At 32.9% G+C, this 12,084-nt stretch overlaps 1 non-coding gene across 1 annotated transcript; it reads right to left on the bottom strand.

Annotated features, from left to right (window-relative positions):
• Positions 1 to 2,362: 2,362 nt before the first annotated feature.
• TRNAG-UCC lies at positions 2,363 to 2,434 on the bottom strand. The gene has a single exon. It is a non-coding gene; the product is annotated as a tRNA-Gly (tRNA).
• Between the last annotated feature and the right edge of the window lie 9,650 nt (positions 2,435 to 12,084).

Below are 12,084 nucleotides of genomic sequence, written 5' to 3'. Positions count from 1 at the left end.
CAGCAACAGAGGCTTGAGCCGCTTGACGTGAAGGCGACCCTGAACTGACAGCGGCAATGTCATACGGCGGATGCGCTTGAGCGGACACGACTAAGGTGGACACGAGCCACACGACTGAGCGGGACTGCGGGAGCTGCAGGACGGCGCGATGAATGGCGGGACTGAGCTGAAAATGGGTTGTCCGGGTCAAACTGAGTTTATTTCGGGTTTCCGTGTCAACCCGAACTCGATCCAGTTTTACAGACTGTTCAAATTCCATAACCCAAACCCAACACAATTCGGGTTCGAGTTCGAGTCATATTTTTGGGTCATGACAAATATTGACACCCCTAATATAACTTGGTATGTATGTAAATCCACTTTTGAAAAAATAGCACATATGGCTTCTATTTAACAAACTTTGCAAATTAAGCCAAACTTTTAAAGGTTTAGGTCTTAAGTGCATCTTAACTTGGTCAAATTTATTTAGATAAAGATTAAATTTAAAATTCAGTATGAATTAAATATATTGATTTGTTATAAACTAATTAATTAGACTCAATGAGTAATTGATCACTATATTAATAAATTTATTTAATCAATGTTTTACAAATATTTTATAATGGATTAATTAATAGTCTATTTTGGGGGTGGGTCCTATTGAAATGGTGTAATCATGGCCAAATCTTGTAGTTTGGTTTTGGATCATTAAGGATATTTTGATGAGGGGACACTTATTCTCTTCATAAGGTCCCAAACAATTTGATGAAGGGATTGGATTTAATTATAAAGCCAAAATTAAATGCCTTATTTGAATGCCTATTGTACTATGAACATCATCAAGGTAGATATATGCTCGTATAAATCGAACCTTAGTCATCTTTGGTTACAATATTAGTTATGAATAAATTTATAATAATTCGGTCGAGTCGAATATATGTCTAATTTTTTTATTTTAGAGTGTAATTGAATCGCACATCCGTCTAATCATTCTTATTGAGCTTGGCTCATTAAGAAATTTATAAACTCGAGCTTGTTTTGATTTTAAATACATTTTAAAGTTAATTGAGTGGTTTATGAGGCGAGTTAGGTTAGAACTAAATTCTTGCTTAACTATCTCACAACACTAACGAAGAAATTGACCATAATTTTTCTTTGGACTTCCCCCAAAAAATATTGGAAGCATGGCTTAGAAGATATCTATCAAATTACTTAAGAATAAGACTTGAAGTCATGAATGGTTGAACTGAACTAATCAAGAAAAAGTTTTTAGGTGAAATTGAAGCCAAAATGGAGACCCTCACATAGGGTTACAAATGAGCCGAGTCGAGCTCGAGTCATGTCTAACTCGAGCTTAACTCTCAAGCGAAATCCCGAGCTCGAACTCGAGCTTGAGCTTTAGTCAAGCTCAAAAGGTGAGCTCGAGCTCGGCTCCCGACCGTGGATGCGGATTTGCGAGGCGTAAGAAGAACAACCAATGCTTCCACATTTGAGCCCACTTTCGATTTCACGTCCATGGCCTGCTTTCGCCTTCCTAGCCAGCCCTCATGGTTCTGCCTTTTGTGTTGTATTCCGTCCTTGTGGTTCTGCCTTCTGCATTAGAGCCCATTGTGGTTCTGCCTTCCGCCTTCCTCTTTCCTCCTTTGGCTTTCATGGTTCCGCTTCCACACTCGAGCCGTTAAACGAGTAATCGTGCCAAGCATCATTTGGATCGAACTCGATTATCTAGCGAGCTCAAAATTCTGCTCGAGCTTAAAATTCTGCTCAAGCTCGAAACTCGATGAGCTCAGCTGGTGAGCTCATTAATGAGTCGAGCTCGAGTTTGCTTGGCTCACACTTACACTCCTACCACCACATGAAAGGTGCATGTCTAATTTATGCATCAATAAACTTCTTTATTCGAGATGAAGGAGATTGAGGATAATTAGGTGATCGTTGATTGGAGATGATAGTTAGTCAATATCTCAATGGTTACTAAGATAGCATTTAATCTATAGTAATCATGAAATCACCAACTCGGTCTTTCAAGGTTTAACATTAAAAAAAATTCAAAATAATGCTTCGACTCAAACAAATCTAAGGGTGTGAGCGAGGCGATCCGGCTCGGCATCATGCTCGAGCTCATCTCATTAACGAGTGCATGAATCAAACTTATCAAATCAAAATTGTATATTAAACGAGCTCGAGTTTAGGCTCAAACTTGCTAAATCGCTCAATTAATTTAAAATTAAAAGCAACCCGAGCTTATAAAATTTTTAATGAGCTGAGCTCAACAGATATTAGACTCAATTACGCTCCAAAACAAAATTAATTCTGATGATTAATACATTTAATAAAACAAGTTCTAAAGTCAAAGCATTATGATTTACGAAATATAAGTTTTTGCGTTTGCCGGGAGTCGAACCCGGGTCTATTGCTTGGAAGGCAATTATCCTAACCGTTGGACTACAAACGCTCAACATATTAAATTCTGTACTTATTATTTAAAATAAAATTCATTTATTTATTATTATTATTATTTTTTGCTAAAATGCGAAAAAATATATAGCTATTTTGCTTTGATTTGTAGCATTACTAGCAAAATTACAAGCGTTAAGTCTTCAAGACATCAATGGACAAAATTAATTGGTTATTTCCTCAAGCTAATTTAGCATACTATGATAGTTCAACCAACACAATTTTTAAGGGATTTTTAGTTAAGTTGTAAGTCGGGCTTGTGAGCTTAAGCTAGCTATTAAGCTCCACCAAACAGTCATATATTACATTTTTTAAGCCATGTGTTTTCAATTTTGGTTTATCTTAATTTAGTAGATGAAAAGATAAATTGGATGGATGATGAGCTTAAATTTAAGCACTTGGTTTGTTTTTTGAGATAAGTAAATAAAATTAAAGGTACTTTAGAACATCTAATTATCATCAAGTACATGTAATTTGTGAGTGTTGTGCATGGAAATTGATATCCTGACTTGGGAAACTATGGGTGAGTAATTTGAGTAATCTCGAACATTGTTGTTTTATTTAAAAAACACTTTGTCTTTTGGTAGTTTCAAATGATTCGGAACTTGACAATGTTATTATGGAGAATATAGTGGCCCTAAATGTTGAACCAAATCCAATTGAGGAAGGTGATGTTTCAGTAAACAGGAGTGCTTGACACCAGAGCGGAGGGGGCTCGACGAATCCACGTCGAGGATCCGGTGGCGGTCGCCGGACACCACTCCAAGAACTCCTTGGAGCAAGAACCACCACCTAAGAACAATCTTAGGATACAGAAAAACACAAGAGAATAAACTCTAATTTTATTAATCTCCAAATCTCCCTTATTACAAGCATTGGCTACCTATTTATAGCCAAAAAGGAAGCATCATAATAGGCTACATACAAAATAAGAAAACATTACACCTCTATAGCCCTATAACTACCAAATGGACTTAATATAGCATGAAATTTAATACAATTAACGACTCAGTTCCGACGTCATACTACCGGGGTAGGAGGAACTTCATGCTCATAAGAAGATGCCCGGTTGTCCACATTAAGGAGGCGGATTTGGTTGGCTAAACGGATCAGGATAGTTCCACCCGATGTCTATTTGCCTACCAATCTTCAATCTCTCAAAAGAAGCATAAGCAGATGAAATACTTGTGATTGTGAAAGCATCTAGGACCAAAGGTTTTTCTTTCATCCATCTAGAGGAGAAGATAAGAGCTTCACAATCCAACCCATTGAGGAGATCTTCACATGCAATTTTTTTTATCAACGATGGAGAGCGTAATTGTTGTCTTTTTTGTAACATTGTGAGTGAATAGTTCCGGCTGGACATTTGACTTCGGTTGGCCATCAATTTTACCCTCGTCATCCTCATATGCGGGCTGATCAATATCAAGAACTTCAAATAACATGTCTTCATCGAACACGTCATATACATGCTCATCGTAGAGAGGTAAAGTCGACGATTTCAAAAATGGATCTTCAAATTCTTTGAAGCTGAACTCGATTGACGGTGGAGTGGAAGAGATTTGATTATATGCAATGCCCTCGTTATCGTCGTCGGTTTGTAAGGATCTTTGTTCAATCCTTGACAATCTTAGTTTGAGTAGGGCAATTTCTTGTAGGAGATCTTATATTTCTTCTTCTTGCAGTGGTCTTTGATGATTTCGTCGAGGTGACATCTTCTGGCGTGAAACTTGCTTGAAATCTTCCTATTGTCGTCGGAAATGCAGAAATAGATGAAAGAAATTAAAAGATCAAGAAGAAGCTTCGGTAGTGATGTTGGTAGAATCCCGGATCCCACGACACCTCCGTTCCTTCCTCTCCTCACAATATTTTGGAGAAATTCAAGAATGTCTGTATATTGATCCCATGGACAGCACAAGCTTTAAAGAGAATGATAAAATTGAGAAAAGTGATATGACGAAGGAAATTGAGTCTGAAGATTATGTTGAAGAAAGTGATTATGAATCAAAAGGCAATCATGATGAAGTTGATGAGGAAATTTCTTTTAACCATGATCAAGAAAAAGCTGAATTCCACAATGGAAGGATGAGACGAAAAGACATTTGTACGAATTTTAAAGATCTAGAGGATTCTGAAGAAGAAGATGCAGATAACCAGTTGACTCTTAGTTCAGAATCTTTTGACGGCAGCGTTAAGGCACAGACTCAGAAACCGAGAGAGGAAATGATTCAAAGTAGAAGGAGTCTTTGATTGCCAGAGCAAGGACAAGAAAAAACATTACTCTGATGCAACTTGTATATGACCATGCATTGTCTAACTCCGTAAGCACTGGAAGGGTAAGAACAGAATAGGCGACTAATGTTCTGCTTCTTGGAAACAGCTCTCGGGTGTATGCTAATGGTTGTGGAGGATGAACCGCAGCAACTGGTTGAAGTTCTGTGGTTCTTGAGTTGTTGTCTTGGAGTCCGCACACAAGAGAAAAGAAACACAGAGGATAAAGAGAAGGTGGTTGTCAGCTCTATGGATGAAGAACTGCAGCCACCACACTTCTTGAATGCTTGGAGACTGTTGGATTGCCTTGAGAGCTTCTCCACCAGGTTCTTCTCTTCACCACCTGAGATATTCTCAGGATACATAGCAAGAAGAGCCTATTGGCTCTGATACCAAATGACACCGGACCGGAGGGGGCTTGACGAATCCACGTCGACGATCCGATGGCAGTCGCCGGACACCACTCCAAGAACTCCTTCTTGGAGCAAGAACCACCACCTAAGAATAATCTTAGGATATAGAAAAACACAAGAGAATAAACTCTAATTTTATTAATATCCAAATCTCCCTTATTACAAGCATTAGCTACCTATTTATATCCAAAAAGGATGCATCATAATAGGCTACATACAAAATAAGAAAGCATTACACCTCTATAGCCCTATAACTACCAAATGGACTTAATATAGTCTGAAGTTTAATACAATTAACGACTCATCTCAGACGCCAGTACTCTAGCTGAAAATTGATTTATGATTGGGATTTGTTATTGCAATTTGCATTAGTGTTATAATATTAAATAAAAATTCTTTGGTTGTTGGCCGGTCTAGCAGTCGTTGAGATATTTGTTGGTTAATTATATACTTTGGCTTATTTCCTGGGCAACACCATTAATATTAGTTGATTATTTCTATTTTTTTTTTAATTTCGATATATTCTATTATGCAAAATATCATATAACATTTATTGAACATGTATGTTGGGTGCTGGATTGGATTGCAGTTGTGGTTGTGATTGTGTGCTTGTTGTTGTAGTTATAATTATAGTTGTCGTTGTGATATATGCTGTATTTTGTTGCTGGAATGGGTTGTAATTGTAGTTGTTGTTGTGGATGTTATTGTGGTTGTTGGGTTTGGCTGAAGTTGTAGTTGCTATTGTGGTTGACGTTGTGGTTCTTGTTGTAGAGTTATAGTTGTTGTTGTGGTTGCGGTTGTACTATTGTGATTGTTGACGTCGTCAATTCACTTGCAGTTGTTGTGGTTATTGTTGTGGCAATTTGGCTGCTGTTGTTTCTAGTTTTTTTATCAGGTATGTTAAATGCTTAATACCGAACATAATTTATGGTGCAGAATTTGATGATTGGTTGTGCAAAATTTTAATTTTTGATGTAGAATTTCTGTTGATTGTTGATCCTGAAATGACCTACCAAATGACAATGTGGTTGGTGTTGTGGTTGTGGCAAGTTTCTTGCAGAATTTTTGTTGAATGCTAACCCTGAAGTGACACTATCTTCGTCTGCTAGAATAATAGATTTATTTATAGATAATTGCCTTTATTCTGATTATTTTCTTAAAAAAAAAATGATGAGAAACCTCCTAAATGAAACTTGTGGATTTCTTTAGGGTAAATGCAAGCAGGTGACTTTTGTGTTATCTTAGACTGAACAAATACAATTATCTAAGCTAATGCAAAATGCTGCCTTCTACTCCCTAAATATTATTTACTTATTTATATTTTACTAATATTAGTACTTGATTAGTGATGACTGATTTGGAGATTTAATCTAAGCTCGAATATACATTACATTTATATTATTTTATACACTTGTTGTTGTTTTTGACTTTTACTTGTTTAATTTTTTAGGATTTTTTTTTTAAAAATTTTTCTAGATTTATCTCATATCTAGTTATCCACTCCATGAGGCACGAGGCACGAGTTACTGAGCTAGAGGGGTGCAAAGCAATAAAGTAGATTAAATATAATTTCTGTTTATATAATAGTGTAAAATTGTAAATGTTATTTGTAATTTATAATTTGTGTTTCAATGTTGATATTACAGTGTAAATATAATAATATAATGTATACTAGTATTTAGTAAATATAATTTGTGTTATGCATTAATTTTTATAAGTGTACATATTACTATTTTGACAATTAGAGTTAGTATTTTGTACATGTAATTTGACAATTTGTGTTCATTTATAGTAGCATTTTAATTGAATTATTTAAATAAATTTGAAATAATAAAAATACTAAAAATTTGAGAAAAGCCGGGTTGGCAGGTCATTTTGGGTCAGGTTCTAGTTCGGATTCCCGACTCGTTTCTATAACTAAGTCGGTTCAGCTGGCAAGCGGGTCATGTTTGAGTTGGACCTAAGCACGACCCAATAACTCATATTGACACCCTATGGCCAATAAAGATTTCATTAACATAATTTTCTATAGGTGCTAACTATGCTAAGTGCCCTAAAAAATAAAAGAGCATGATCAAGTGGATATTTTGGCTTAGATGGGAGCGAATGAAAATAAAATTGCTTAGGCTTTTTTATAATTCTAAATATAACAGCTTAGGATAACATGTAGGTTGTGTTAGAGCTATTTAATATTTATTTAATGTGTAAATTTAAATTTAAAAGAGTTATGCAAAATTTCTTCTACTCATAATTAAATGAAAATTTTAGACTCACATAGAAAGATAAACGATCTTTAAAAAGTAAGCCCGAGAATGCCCATGAGTTTTTCATGTATTCATATTCCCTTTTCTCCTTGTTATGCACCTCCTTGGCTATGGATCGTGGCAGACCACTTGACCTATTAGAGTGCAGCATTGTCTAGGGGATGTTATGTATATGATTCAAGAGTGATACATCATCATACTACTCATGAAACAGAATGTGAGGATGATTGGGAATATGAAGATGTTGATAATCATTCCTTAATATTTTGCACCCATTATGAGAAAGCTGATGGAGAAAAATATATTCTTCATGCAAATAAGCAAATGAGCCCATTATTTTAGGGAGTATTGTCATAACAAGCATGCACAAAAATCTATTGGCAATGATTTGTCTATAATACGGGGTCTCAGATATGGTCGACATTCATGTCTCACATGAGCAATATCCTATAACTATCTTGAGTACCTCCGACATCAACATTTGTTTGAATGAAAGTGTTTTGAAAAGGAGAATTTGAAAATTTTTGTTTTATGTAGGAACTTTAATTTAGAATTTCAACTTCAAAATTGAATATATAATTACGAATGATATATCATCCTGAGGGGCAAAAGATATCATTCCTTAATGAGTTCATATAATGAAATTGAAAATCTCATCCTGATTATTATAGTCAAATCCATGGGAGAACTATATATGACCCGAATAGTCAAAATGAGGTTCCACATGAATTTAGTTATCATGACATGGATAAAAAAACATCATTATTTTTATATTAAAAACACTACGATAAATGATATATCTCCTTGTGGGTAGAAGGTATCACTTATCGTTGATTATTTTAATGCTACGATAATGATCGTTGTTGATTTTATCTTTCCCAAAGAAGATGAATTGAGTTTTGAAAATTGAATTTTGGAAAAGTATGTGTAGGTTCTAAATCTCCTACGATAGCAAGCCTTCGTAGTTAATTAAAATCATTTAGACCCTTAAAGGGTCATTGGGTCAACATAGGTTGACTTGGTCAACCAAGTTAACTCAGGAGCTGGAAATGGGCTCAATAAGTTTGAAATGTTATTTGGAGTTGAATGGAAGTTGTTTCATCCAAAAAATAGGATCATTTGATTTAAAATTATTATTCACACCCCTAACGGGCATTTTAGTCATTTTGGGTTGACCTGGTTAATCAGGATTGACCAGGGTCTGGGTTTGATTCCTACACACTCCTAATGAGGTTTAGGATGCATTGAAGAAGGTTTTGAGGTTTGATTTGAAAATGCCACATTGAAGTCTATAGAAAACTTCAAAATTACTTTTAAGGGACATATTAGTCATTTTGATCCATAGTCAACTGGGGGTCAAAGTGGATCCACCTAAATGTAGTTTAATGCTTAATGCATCATAATCAAGGGTTTGAATGTGATCCTATGGTCTGGGTAGATCTGGGATCTGGATTGGTCCCAGTGACCGCATATAAAAATGAAGTCAATATGCGGTTGGTCCAATAGTACAATACGATTTGTCTTGATCAATTAATCTAAATTTGATCAACTAATTATAAGATTAGAATAAATAAGATTTGATTATATCATACAATACTATGTGTATCATATAGTATGATTATTACAAATTTTGAATTTAATAATATTGCCTAAAATATGTTTAGCGGCTAAGATCTTGATTTCTATTCATCGTCCTGTATGATATAAAATGTGCAATACAATTAGTAACAATTAATACAAAATAGTAATTATACCAATTAGATGTCATAATAATTTTTTGAATAACAGATCGTCCAGTACGATTAGTTAAAAAAAAAACACACTTCTAATTTCTCACTCCCTTATGTATGTACACAATCACCAAGTTTAACATCCAACAAGTGAGCATCCACTAAATACAAGACTTTGACTCAAGAAAAGTAGAATTAAATAAAAGTAAAAATATAGACTCTTATAGAATCTTAAACTTATTCTACCCAATTTTGTGTTGATCACTTTGTATGGTATACGATGAACCTGAAATATTAACATACAAGAAAAAAATCTAATAATAATAATAATAATAATAATAATAATAGGAGATGACATAAATACAATCTAATAATATTTTTTAAAATCAAAATCACAAGAGCGAGGTCTAGATTTGTAACAATAATAGTAATACTGTGAAAGCCCTTTATTTTTTTTAAGAATTTTTTTGACCAAGAGCAGTTAATAATTATTTCAGGAGTCATTATAAGTCGAAATCACAATCAGTCTTAGCCAGAACATTTATAGTGTAGTGCTTTAATTACTCTAAATTTTCATAATTTTTAGGCAGTGTTTAAATTTCTTAAGAAATTGGCACATGTCGGTATAAATGGAGTTTTTGGGACTGTCGTGCGTGCGTTTTAAGAACTGATTTCATCATAATTTTTTAAATAAAATGAGTTAATTTATGATTTTTTCTATAATTTTTAAATATAAAGATATAAAAGAATTTAGATAAAATTAATATTTTAATATAAGATCTAACTTCACTCATCTACTATATTAAAATTCCATTTAATTTTTAAGCCAAATAGTTTAACAGAGAGGTGCTTAAGGGATTAAGGGAAAAAGAGAGGAGAGAGAAAGATAAAACACTAGTTTTAGGCGACATCAGACCTTTTTTGTCCGTTGGTCCAACTCGGAAACTTTTTCGTCTCGAGATAAGTCACATTATACCAATCTCAATGTTTAAAAATACATAATTTTTAATAATTTTTTAGATTAAAATTATTTTTTGTTAGTAAAAAACAAGGATAACTTTGCAATGGTAAAATTTTCACACCGTAAGTTTTTATATGTTATAGGATTACGATTATGCACATTTTGAATATTTTAAAAAAAAATTACCACTGGGATTTTGAAATTTGTGAGGTTTTTATTGAATATAAAATTATCTGGATGTTAAAAAATAATGGCGCAGTACAATAAAAATCTTAAAATGTCATTTTACATAATCCCTAATAATTTGATAATTTTTTAAAAATATTTTTTTGCATAGTAGGATTTTTATATTATCTACCATTATATTATAATATAAAATTTTGATACATGCTCAATTAATCTTTAATTATTGTAATATGATGATATATGTATATATGTATTTATTATTATCTGCTGGGAGCCATAAGGAGCCATATTCATTTGAGATTATGTTTATGTCAAGGAATTACTGGAGTTATAAGAGGTCATAATGATTTGAGATTATGTTTGAGATAGAGATATGTTATATATTCTAATGTTATAAGCACAAACAAAAAGGGTGTCATAAGGGGTCAAAATCATTTGAGGATATGTCTGAGTATGGGAAATATAATATGAACTATTTTGTGATATGAATTTCAATTTATTTACTTGTTTAGTATTGTTATTTAAATTAGTGAATAATTATTATGTATTTATTATATCTCTCAATATATTGATTTATTTAAATTGCATTTAATTGCTTTTAAATGTTTAGTAAAAATATTTAAAAAATTAGATTAATTTGTGTGGCTTGCTAAGCCATTGTTAGCTCACTGTGGTTTTGCTTCTGATTTTTAGGATCTGAGAAGGGGAAGGAGATTGTTGACTAGAAGTTCAGGATCAGATATGAGATTATAAGTATTTTACTATTTTGATTTTTTTTTGTAGAGTTATGTCTATTTAAATTTAGTTTATGTAGCTCTTGCATATATCTATGTATTGTAGTGTAGAAATTTATTTTAATGAAATAAAAAAAACTTGGTGGATGAGTTTATTTTTAAATATTTGGATGTTTTGTAGTTCAATAGTCTATATTTTGTATTAGTGAATATTGGTAGAAAAATTGAAATAATTTCAAAACTAGATCTTGTGATTTGCATGTCACATCTCAACACAATATGACCTGTCCTGATTAAGTTAGATTATGACAAGTACTAGTACCCGTATTCAGTAATAATAATTGGTATCAGAAATCAATGTTCATCATATCAGTATTCTTACAATATCAATAATAATAAAATCAGTATTTGTATTCAGTAATCAATAATTAGTAACATAAATCGATATTTGTCATATCAGTATTTGTATAATATCGATAATAGTAGTATCAATATCCATATTTAGTAATCGGTAATCAATAATCAGTGTTCCTCATATTAGTTTAAACATAATATCGGTAATAATAATATCATTATTCATACTCAATAATTAGTATTGTTTGTATTAGATACTCACATTAGTGTATGTTGATCATGCTTCTGCCTTTTTAGTTCTCAATCAGTAAACTTCTTATAACTCTCAATCAGTGATCACATGAAATAGTCTCCCTGGCTCCTTATGACTCCCAATCAGTCTCCAGCTCCTTATGACTCCCATTAGTGAATCAATGAATTTTGAGGCTATCACTTGGGGTTCTCATATTATGTATATCTGATAACAATCATTACAACCATTCAGTCAGATCAGCATTACATTCTATTTCACATCAATCTTATTAATCATTTAAACATATATTATATTTTAGTATTATCATATTAAATCACAATGCATCACTTTCAACCCATTTTCAATACACATTTTCCCTGCTCATTTCATGGAAATATTCATATACAAATTCATAATAGGTGAAAATATAATAAAATCACATCATATTATTCATAATGATAAAATCTAAATCATATCAAAAGTTATATAGTGAAAGCTCACAA

Source organism: Dendrobium catenatum, unplaced genomic scaffold (assembly GCF_001605985.2).
Source record: "Dendrobium catenatum unplaced genomic scaffold, ASM160598v2 fragScaff_scaffold_0, whole genome shotgun sequence".
Taxonomy (NCBI): domain Eukaryota; kingdom Viridiplantae; phylum Streptophyta; class Magnoliopsida; order Asparagales; family Orchidaceae; genus Dendrobium; species Dendrobium catenatum.
This window is presented reverse-complemented; position numbering and strand designations above follow the sequence as displayed.